This window comes from Belonocnema kinseyi, chromosome 2 (assembly GCF_010883055.1).
Source record: "Belonocnema kinseyi isolate 2016_QV_RU_SX_M_011 chromosome 2, B_treatae_v1, whole genome shotgun sequence".
Taxonomy (NCBI): Eukaryota; Metazoa; Arthropoda; class Insecta; order Hymenoptera; family Cynipidae; genus Belonocnema; species Belonocnema kinseyi.
In genome coordinates this window covers 10,330,373-10,340,845 of record NC_046658.1, presented here as the reverse complement: position 1 = coordinate 10,340,845, position 10,473 = coordinate 10,330,373, and the positions used below count along the sequence as shown (strand labels likewise).

The 10,473-nt window shown below is 38.3% G+C and overlaps 1 protein-coding gene across 1 annotated transcript in view; it reads left to right on the top strand.

Moving 5' to 3' along the window:
* Positions 1-10,473, top strand: part of LOC117167101 (mitochondrial import inner membrane translocase subunit TIM44) — a 197,789-nt gene that overhangs the window by 127,174 nt on the left and 60,142 nt on the right. The gene's annotated exons all lie outside the window — the stretch shown is intronic.

The window sequence follows — 10,473 nt, the reverse complement described above, 5'->3', positions numbered from 1 at the left end:
CCGGAGCATACTATTCATCATTATTGGACCGATTGCAAATCGAAATCGCCGAAAAACGACCGCATTTGAAGAAGAAAAAACCGCTTTATCATCACGACAATGTGCCTGTTCATTCATGCTTGGTTGCACAAGCAAAATTGCATGAAATCGGCTTCGAATTGGTTCCTCAGCCACTGTATTCACCAGACCTGGCCCCCAGCGACTATTACTTGTTCCCTAACCTGAAGAGATGGCTCACCGGTAAGCGTTTTTACTCAAATGAGGAGCTCATAGCTGAAACTGAGGCGTATTTTGGAGACCTTCCGATCGAGTACTTTTCGGACGGTATCAAAAAGTTAGAAAATCGTTGGACTCGGTGTATCGACCTAAAAGGAGAGTATGTTGAAAAATAAAACCGACTTGGCCAAAAAAACGTCTCCGTGTTTCATTTTTCAGGGACTTATCAGACTGCCTAGTATGTTATCAGAAATTATTAATTATTAATAATAATTATTATTATTGTTAATAAAAAATTAATAATAAATATTATTACATACCAAGCTCTATTAAACAATATTTATATAGCAATATTAAATAATTTAGTTTTCTGATAAAATCTTATAAAAATTGACAAAAATGCGCGAGGGACAGTTTTAGAAATAAAGATAGGGAAACACAGAAAGATACCGCTGGGGAACTTCCTGATCAATTCTGCAGATTTGGGATAGGATCTGAAAGATATGGAAAACTTTGGAAAGAACGTTCTATCAGAAATTTCTACCAGGGAGTTTCCAAAAGTCGCGTTTGCGTAAATGGATAATATCCACTGAACGGCTGAGGAAAATGTCCAACAGAACAAAAAAACCGGGCAAAAATTACGAGAAAAATTTTTTTAAATCTTCTATCTTTAATAGCTTCCGAGATTTGTTAATTTGAAAATTCACACTTTTTTAGAATGTCGGCAAAAAACCACTGCGTTTAAAAAAACACTGTGTACTTTTGAATTTAATTACTGTATGGAAAAGTGTTCCGCAGATATGTTAATGTAAACTTTCTTATTATCATATCTGATTTATTCAGACAAAAATGAAACATTTGAGAACTCTGGATAGATATGTCAGTGTTTCCATACAAACCAATTTGTACACAATTTGTATTTTTCTAAATTGATAGCCGTTTATAAATTAAAACTAACTCATTTAATATGTGACATTGAATGCAGGATGGCCACATGTCAGAGAGATCAGGAAGATGTCAGAGGGAAGAAAGTTTGTCACGGAAATGTCAAGGAAATGTAATAGCTGTCAGGGAAAATAGAAATTGATATGTTTTGTGTAATATTTTGGAAGTACTTCTTAAGATCAATATAAATATTTTTTCAATGTGCATTCTTTAAATATAGAATTCGATTCTTAGTTTTTTATTTGTATAGTTATTTATTGACAGTTTGGATACATGTCCTTTAATCAATTAATCAGGTCAGACAACTCAGCGGCGCCACTAACGAAAAACAAAATGTCCTGCAATGCATATTTTTGCTTTTTTTACAAAAAAAAGTTTTGGCTCTATTTTCGAGAAAACAGGGCGGCGCTAGCTTGCCGTCAACTCAGCGGCGCTCTCTACAAAAATCATTTAATGTAAAAAATGCTTTACAATGTGCTATAAATCGCTGTTATAAAATCAACCCTTATTTTAAAAAATTAACAACTGTAATGAAAAAACTATTTAAAAAGGACCAGACTAGATTGCAGAATAATTTTGTATTTGTAACCCGTATTTGTATCTGAATCCATTTTTATATAAATAACAATCTACATTTTCAGAATGATTGACAATACTTTGAGGGCAAACTTTTTCTAAAATAATTTTTTCAAATAGTTATTAACTAGGTATGCTAGGCGTTCTACATGTATGTTTTAAAATACATTTTGGCTTTTACATGTGTAATAAACTATGAGAACCATTTGCCCAACCTTGCCGATGAAAACGCACTGAAAAAGCAAAGAAACCGCACTAGTCAGTGCCTATTCAGTGCTGTTTCTTCAGCACTACCTGTACCGCTAGTTTTCTGTACCCGGGTTCCCCTTCAAGTGTCCATTTACATTTTTAAAAGGCTAAAAAGGCTAATTTGTAAAATTTTAAAATTATCTACGAGCAGGTTAAAAATTCAGAATCTACGTGTTTCGATTATTTCAGATATCTAACTTTTTCTTTTGGATGTTTAAAATTTGAGTGAATCTAACGTATCTCGTAAATGGAATGAGATACGCCAAAAAGACAACATTTTTTTATTCAACTGCAAAGTAGTATATAAGTTATAATTATAAATATGTATAATGAGAAAATTCATAAATTAAACAAAAGTCAATAATTTGAAGAAAATTCTAAAACGGGAGTCGATCTGCTTGCTGCCAAGTACTGAAAATAACTCTGCCCGCCCGGTACGTGACGAAGAGATAGGAACATTATATAACTGTCCCATCACTTCCCAGTGCGGTTTAGGTGCTGAAAATCAGCACAAACAGCCACTGAAAACGCACTGGCGGCCCAGTGCCGTTTGCAGGTGCGTTTTCAGTGCTTTTTCATCGGCAGGGAAATCACATTCACAAAAAAAATGCTTCCCTTTCTGTACATAATTGTTAAATAATACTTTTTTTTCGTTAGTGGCGCCGCTGAGTTGTCTGACTTTAATTAATCGATACTGCCATGTAAAGCGCAATTTTCTGGCTTCCCTACCGATAGAAATCTCTGAGTATATTCGTAAGATTCTCTAGGGTCAGAGAAGTTCCGAGAAATACTCCGCAGGCACTCAAGTAGATATATTAAAAGGTCCAGATAGTTCTTTTGAATGTTTTGAAGGCTTTAAAATGTCCTTTCCTAAATTGAAATAGAAATATGATCATAAATAACAAGCAGAGAGGCTGAAATTGAAATAAAAATTCGAACATAAATAAGAAGCAGAGAGGCTATATCAATAGAGTAGCCGACACTCAAGGAAATTTAAAAGGGGAGAGTCGGATTAGCGACGGCCAATTACTGTAAATATCTCTGCGCGCCTGGTACGTGACGAATACAAAAGGAACATTATATTACCGTCGCACCACTCTTAAAAGGGCCACTAAAAGGACCTTGAAAAGGACCCTAATCTCTCAGACTAAATTGTTTCAAATCGACTCTGCTTATAGTCTCAAATGGACCAGGCTATTTCGCTAGAGAAAACTCAGATATTTCTATCTGTAGGGTTGTTTCACTATTTTTCTTCGCACATTATTGAAATCTTATTCGCTATTATAATACTTTCCTGTCAGAGAAATTGGAAAATTCAATTTTGTGGCCACCCTGGTTTGTCAACAGCTTTGAAAATTCGGTAGTGTGATCAAAGCGAAAAGGAGAAGTCGCGATAGATGATAGGGTAGTGTATTAGCAGAATGCATACTTATTGTGTATTGTACTTTATTACATGATAACGGCTGCAGAAAGGGATCGAGAATTTTGAGATTATGTTTTATGGTTAAATTGTAATCTAAATTTTATTTATATAGCAAAATCTATTTCTAAAATAATTTTATTATTTTAATTATACTCAAGCATTTGCGAGGTTTTATATAATATCTCTTCGTTGTTTGATAGAACAATGTATTAAATATGCGATCTTTTCCAACATACTCAAGGGCTCAAAACTCAAAATTAAATGTATATTTTAACTTAAATATATAAGGTTTAGAGTTTGTACACTATAGAGGTACTTGTGTTACAAAAATAGTTACGTCAAAGAGGACAAATTCCTCATTTTAATACTTTTTACACGATACATAACGCTAGGGTTACCATTTGTTCACAATACGAAAGGAAGACACCTGAAAATTTCCTAATCTAACCTTAACTTACTAACATAGTAAAGGTGGCGGTTGTAAATTTCGAATAATGCAAACCACGAATATTCAATAAAATGACCGTAGTTACTCCGTATTATGTACCGCTCGGCGGAAAGCAGGCGAAAATTTTTTAATCTTACCCAATTCGAAACTTTCCACTAGAGCGGTCGGTATCGGAAAGCTACCTGTTTCCCGTTCAAATTTTGCTTATTAAAACTAATGAGAGAAAGAGAGAGTTCATGGAAATGCTTTATATTAAAAAATAAAAAAAGTTATCTATTCATTTAAAAACCGAGTTGGATAAGATGAACAAATTTATGCCAATATGATTAATTACATTTAACGAGGCTGTTTCATGCATTCTGTTTTTCTTTTACTTCCTCTATTTCTGATGTAATTGTGACAGATATTTGTATTGTGTATTTGTGTATTGTGTATTTGATGATAATAAAAATAAAAAATATTAAAGAAAGAAAAAGAGAAGACAGGGGACGTGGTTGGCTGTCTTCTCATTTTTATTTCCTCTTTTTTATTTTTATCCGAAATTTTTTTTTCAGATTACAATAGGATTTTTTGTTTTTATTTGTTCGTTGTAATCCAAATTTGGTCGTTGAATTCTTGTTTTTTTAAACAGGAGTTTGCATTAATTTGATTGTTCGACGTTAAATGGGTTTTTAATTTGGATTTTAATCTAATTTAAGTTTCTTAAATTTTAATCAAAATTGAAATAGATTTTTGGAAAAAAACCATAATCAAACATTTTTTTCTCAATTTCAAAAAGTGGTGGGAGATGTTTCACAGAATCTCGAGCTCTCGAGCAAAAGCCTAATTTCTCGGGTACCCAACAACTCAATTTTTAGCAATCATAACGCTCGGAATTATTTGCCAATAGTTTCATTAAAAAGAGCAACTCAAACAGTTACTCCGTGGATGATTGTATCACTGGTGGCAATGGTGAGAGGCAAGGGGAGTCACGTTAATCAACTACCCGAAACGTAAGAGGCAAGGGAAACTCACGACAAGTGGGGGGGGGGGGGGGGGGGGGGGGTGTTGCAATAACAATCCACAGTCTGAAGTTTACAAAAAAATTCATCCGGGCACAGAGTTTTATAAAAAAAATCGTATTGACTTAGAAATGACCTTGAAAATTGACCTGACGGTTATAATGGCCAAGGCAATATACATCTTAATATTTCATCGACTTTTGTGAAGCATCTTGAACGTTTGTTTACCCCGAAAAACCAAGACAATTTAGAAAAAGGGCAACTGGACGTTTCTCAGACATTTGACCTTAATTTTTTACCTTTCCAAGGTCACAAAAACCATTTTTCCACCAGTCATTTTTGACGTGAAATTTCCCGCTCTTTTTAAATTTGCAGTGAAAAATAGGGGTTCTCATTTAAGAAAAGTGTCTTACCTCAATTTTACCTTGAAAATTGACCTCAAGGTCAAAATTGATGGTAGAGTCAAATGTCCCCCTCGGTCCTGGTCAAACATTGTCCAAACCATTTCTTGGTAGATACAGTATTTCGCAAGATATCTGATATTATAGATTAAAATAGGCAATGCATCTTGCGCTTAAACGCTATTCCTTAGAGGAAAAAACTGATTTTTTTCTGAAAATAAAAAAACAATAAGAAGGGTTACCAATAAAAGAGCAAGTAAGCAAATCAAAATTTAATCACTCTGAGGATTACATACATTGATGTTAAAATCGGTTCCCCACAACACCCCTTGGGGGTGGGGTTAAGTTCGAAATCTTAAATGGGAACCCCTATTTTTTATTGCATATTGGTTTCTTTGGATGAAAATGCGTATGATTAATCTTAAGCATTTTTCTCGTTCCCCGATAGATGGCGCTGTAATCGACGGAATTAAGTTTTTCTTCATTTTGCTGTTACTGAGAATGCACGCTTGCGATTCTGCAATACATTAAGAATAAAAACTACACCATTTTCATTGTGACATGATTGACCACGGAAAAAAAGAATTGTTCAAATCGCTACAGAATCGTTGAACGAGTGCAATAAAAACTCGTACATAAAAAATACATCGCGACGAACATGGGTAGAACCTCCTTCTTTTTAAAGTCGGTTAAAAAAAAGGGCAATAGAGTTTCGGATCTCTTTGGTAACACAGGGCCACAAGATGAAATTGAGGTGGAGCATCTTTCAGCCTAGTTGACCTGTATGTTTTTGTGGTCGCTCATCACGATCTTGGTGCCCATATGACCCCATCACGTATAGATCACGGCCAAAGGAAGGTCAGACACCTTAATTCGATTGATGCAATTTTTTTTACCTCGGATTCTCAAAGAGCGGAAAATTTTACGTCCGAATACGTCTTGACCTGTTGGTCAAACCGACCTCTGAAGGTCATTTGGAGGTCATCTAGAGATCAATTGCCGAGTTTGATATGTAATGGTGGAAGGATGGCTTTATGACTTGGAACGAGACTCTCTTGTAGTGTGTTCATAGATCCTGGAGTTAATTCTTGCCTGAGTGGCCAGTCCTTTTTTACATAATGTTGTTCTCGGGCACGATTGTCCTACTCACAAATAAAACATGGATACTTTGTGTTTCCGCTTCGTTGACCTAATAAAATACTGGTTATTTTCAAATCTCCAACTAATTGCCATTTATGACTATCATACTTCAATGTTTTGAGTAGAAAATGGAGATTATTGTATTAATCTTTCAAGATCACTGAATGACCAACCGGAATAGCGGCATATATGTTTTCATTGTGAAGTAAGACAGCTTTCAAACTCCTCACTGATGAATCAATAAATAGTCGCTAGTCACTAGCTACATATTGAATACTTTTTTACTCATTTATCAGTCCTTCAACATCATTGCAATAAACCAAACCCTTTGCTTTAGAGAAGAATTTCGGGAATGGGCGATCTCGATCACGATAAAAATCTCACTCGAGTACCTGGAGCTAAAAAATTCTTTTTTTTTTATCTAGAAGCCACGAGTTCGGAAATTTCTTTCGAAAGTCCTGCGTCTCGAACCAAGTCACTTAGCTCGTCTTCAGAAAAACATGAGAATTTCCGGGCTGATCATCTTCTGATTTTTGCGATTCATTTAGCTTGTCATTTTGCTGATCTTCGAATTTTTCAAATGACATTCTTCTATCTGTATCATTAGAATCTATTTCAAAAGAGACTCCGTCATGATCTTTTGGCTCTCGCCAGATCGTGCGAGAAACAAATATCTGTTTCTTCTTTTCCGTGATTCCCAGGGAGCAAGTGACGCATAATATTTTTGGAGTCTAAAAATTGTCCATTCCACTGGTATCTGTTTCCAAACATTTTTGTAATGTGCTTTCAATGTATCTATAAATTGCCTCCCCTGATTTGTGATGACATATTTCCCACAAAGAACGCAAAAGTTGTTTAATCGATGATGACATGGGGTTGTTGATGAACTTGTAGCATTAGACTATAAAAGGGCTAAGTTTTCCACCAAATTAGAGCTGTGGTCGCATGATAACGACGATTGCGGGCCCGCTTGCTCACCCTGACCAACCGCCGATACTGGATTTCCGAGTCCCTGTATCGTACGGCTACTTTTTCTTGTGCCTGCCATGACGGCTTGTACGCCTTCACCCAGAGACTTTGCCAGTGATCCGTTGCCCACCGTCACCACGTGGACCTTGATCTTGACGTGATGGGGTCATATGGATACCGGGATCGTGATCAGCGACCCCAAAAACATAAAGGTTAACTAGGCTAAAAGATGCCCCACCTCAATTTCATCTTATGGCCCTGTGTACTTTATTTTGAAAAACATGCCAAAACGTATGCCCGTTGTTGAGAAGTAATTATTAAGTAATACGTTTACATTAACAGTGTTTCCTGAATATTTTTAAGTGTAAGCTCCGTACGAGAAAAAATGTGTATGGAGTGTGTATGGAGCAGCTGGAAGAAATCTTGATAATGCTGTCAATCTCTACGCTCAGCGTCTTCCAAATAGAATTTTTCCACGTACTTCATTTTATCGTACTATTACAAAATTTATTACCGATGGAAGTGTTCAACCTAAAAAAATGAACGGTACAACAACAGTCACTAGAGAAAATAATGAAATTGTTGTATTAGCTGCAGAGCCAATAATCCTCACGTTGGTACACAAGAAATTACTCGTGATCCCGGAATGTCTCAGAGCAGTGTTTGGGAAATTTCGAAAAGTAATAAATTTCATCCGTATTATATCTCTTTGCATCAAGAAATTCATGGCGCTGATTTCCAAAATCGGGTAGCTTTTTTCAATGGGCACACGAACAAATACAACAAAATCCCCACTTTTTTCTTTATGTATTATTCTCTGACGAGTCGTCTTTTACGAACCATGGAATATGTTGTATGTCAGGCATAGATGAGAACCTCGGAAATCAAGAAATTAGTCGACGTGAAATTTCACTCAAGTTTTGAAACAGGAAACTTGAGTGAAACGTCCTACGTGACAAATGACTGATTTTCGAGATTCGAAACGACGACTTTGCCTACCCTTCCTATTGTCAGGCCTTCAGTAACGGGATCTAAATTGCCGGAAAATTCTCCCCGGCTGAGTAGCGACTGCCTGCTAAACACGTGCAAGGGCCGTGTTTACCAACGTTGTCAACTTAGCGACGGGCCGAGTCACGTACGCCTCTTTCGGTTTTTCTCTCTCACACTAACGCGCGCGCTTTACTCTTCTCCCTACACTCTTTTCTTTCTCTCTCCTTCTCTCTATCCTTCCTTTTTCACCGCATGGGAAAGCAGAACCGGGGAGCTCAACCACCTCAAGGAAAAACGCGATCCGACGGCAACCTTCTTGTAAAATTAAAATAAGAAATTAATTATTAAAGACCCGAACCGAAGGCCATGACCAAATCCAAAGATGTAAATTAATGAATCCTTTTTAAGACATGGAATAAAGCCATGATAAATAACTTCCTTTGGATTGAAACTATCAATAGCTCGAATGAAAAAGTTAGCAATTAAATTCATAAATTAGTGGACTTGCGCACATAAAATAAATGTCTACACGTTCATCAGTTAAGATAAACTAGAATTAAGCAAGAATAAGTAAGCAAGTTAGTTTAAGTTAGGATTATTATGGGCTGCAAATAGTAAATATTAATTATTATTATTAACCATAACGACCTAACTCTCGTCCTATTTGACCTAGCTCCATGATTCCTTCCGAATCATGAGGCTAGAATAGCATTAAAACATAGGTGAAAAATTTCAGCATCCTTCAGTTACTTAAAGTATTTTTTAAATTTAATTAAGTTTTCTGACATTGTTAGGAATAGTGTAGAGTTGACACACGGTGACGCGAGGCAAGCTCGGTTGAAAATTACATTTTGCGCCCTCCCCAGACAATCCCCACCGCTCTCGCGACACCGTGCGCTTAAACACGTAAATAGTGCGGGTTCGAGCCTGCTACGACACTTAGCGTCTGACTTTCGAGAGAGCACACCCGCGCTCGCGCGAATTTTAGATATAGCTTAACGCATCTTCGAAGAGAGCGGTCACGTGGTGATAATCTCTCTTAGCTGTACCACCGAGACTGGAAATAAATCATCAAATTCTACAATTTTTGTCTCTCCTTGGGAACTTATCTCAACCACCTTCTCATCGGAAAGTGAAGTGTTCAGTGCAGTATAGTGAAACTTCCGAGTGCATTTCCTGATTGATTTTTTTTTACCTTTCGTTCTTGACGTAGAAATTCTTTGGTTCTCAAACATGATCGTCTGAATATTTTTGTATTGTTGCCCGCCTTGAGCTTTTTTTGTTTCGTTGTTTGTTTCCAGCTATCAACTCCAAGAAGGATTGAGACGGTTGTCTCCATTAGAGTTCTGCGCCGATTCTGACAACGCTTTATGACCAGGAGGTTCAACCACACGCTCCACTCCCAGCGCACTGCCCACCGTTGGGGTCAAAGAGGCAGGACTACCTCTCACTCGCACCCTGCGGGCCTACGAGTCTCGGGGGACCCATCCCGACAACTTGCAGAGGAGAAGCGGAGACGTGAGTCAGCCATCAGACTCCTCGACCTCCTCGGCCCGGCTCGTGCCAACGAGGGACCGAGGAGAACCGGTGGAGAGCGCCGTCGCCGCCACATAGCTGAAAGCCGCGGACGCCTCTCTACCGGTCGGATTGATCGTCGCCGGAGCGACGCAACGGGGGATATCCGACCCAGGATGGTCGGCAACGAGGGAGGTAACCGGCCCAGGAGGGTCGACTACGAGCGAACGGACCGCCGTGTTGGCAGCGATGAGAACGTCGCTCCAGTAGCCAACCGCACCCGCACCTGTCGCCATCGTAGAGCCAGTCAAGGAAGGCTTTAGACCGGCACCGTTCCGCAAGTACCAGGGTACCTCCCGCGACGTACCTGAGGGAGCCGGCTACGACCCGAAGACAGCCGCTTTGTCCAAGGAGGTACACCTGCTCCTCGAAAAGAAGAGAGGGAGACCGGGTACCCCACCGGATTTGGACCTTTTGTATCTCACTGCTGCCGAGGAATCCTCCCCCATTCTAACAAGGTCCCCCACGCCACCCCCTAAACGGGTAAGCAGCTCCTCTTCCGCCTCTAGGCGTTTCCTGCGCTTTTGAGAGCCATTCTGT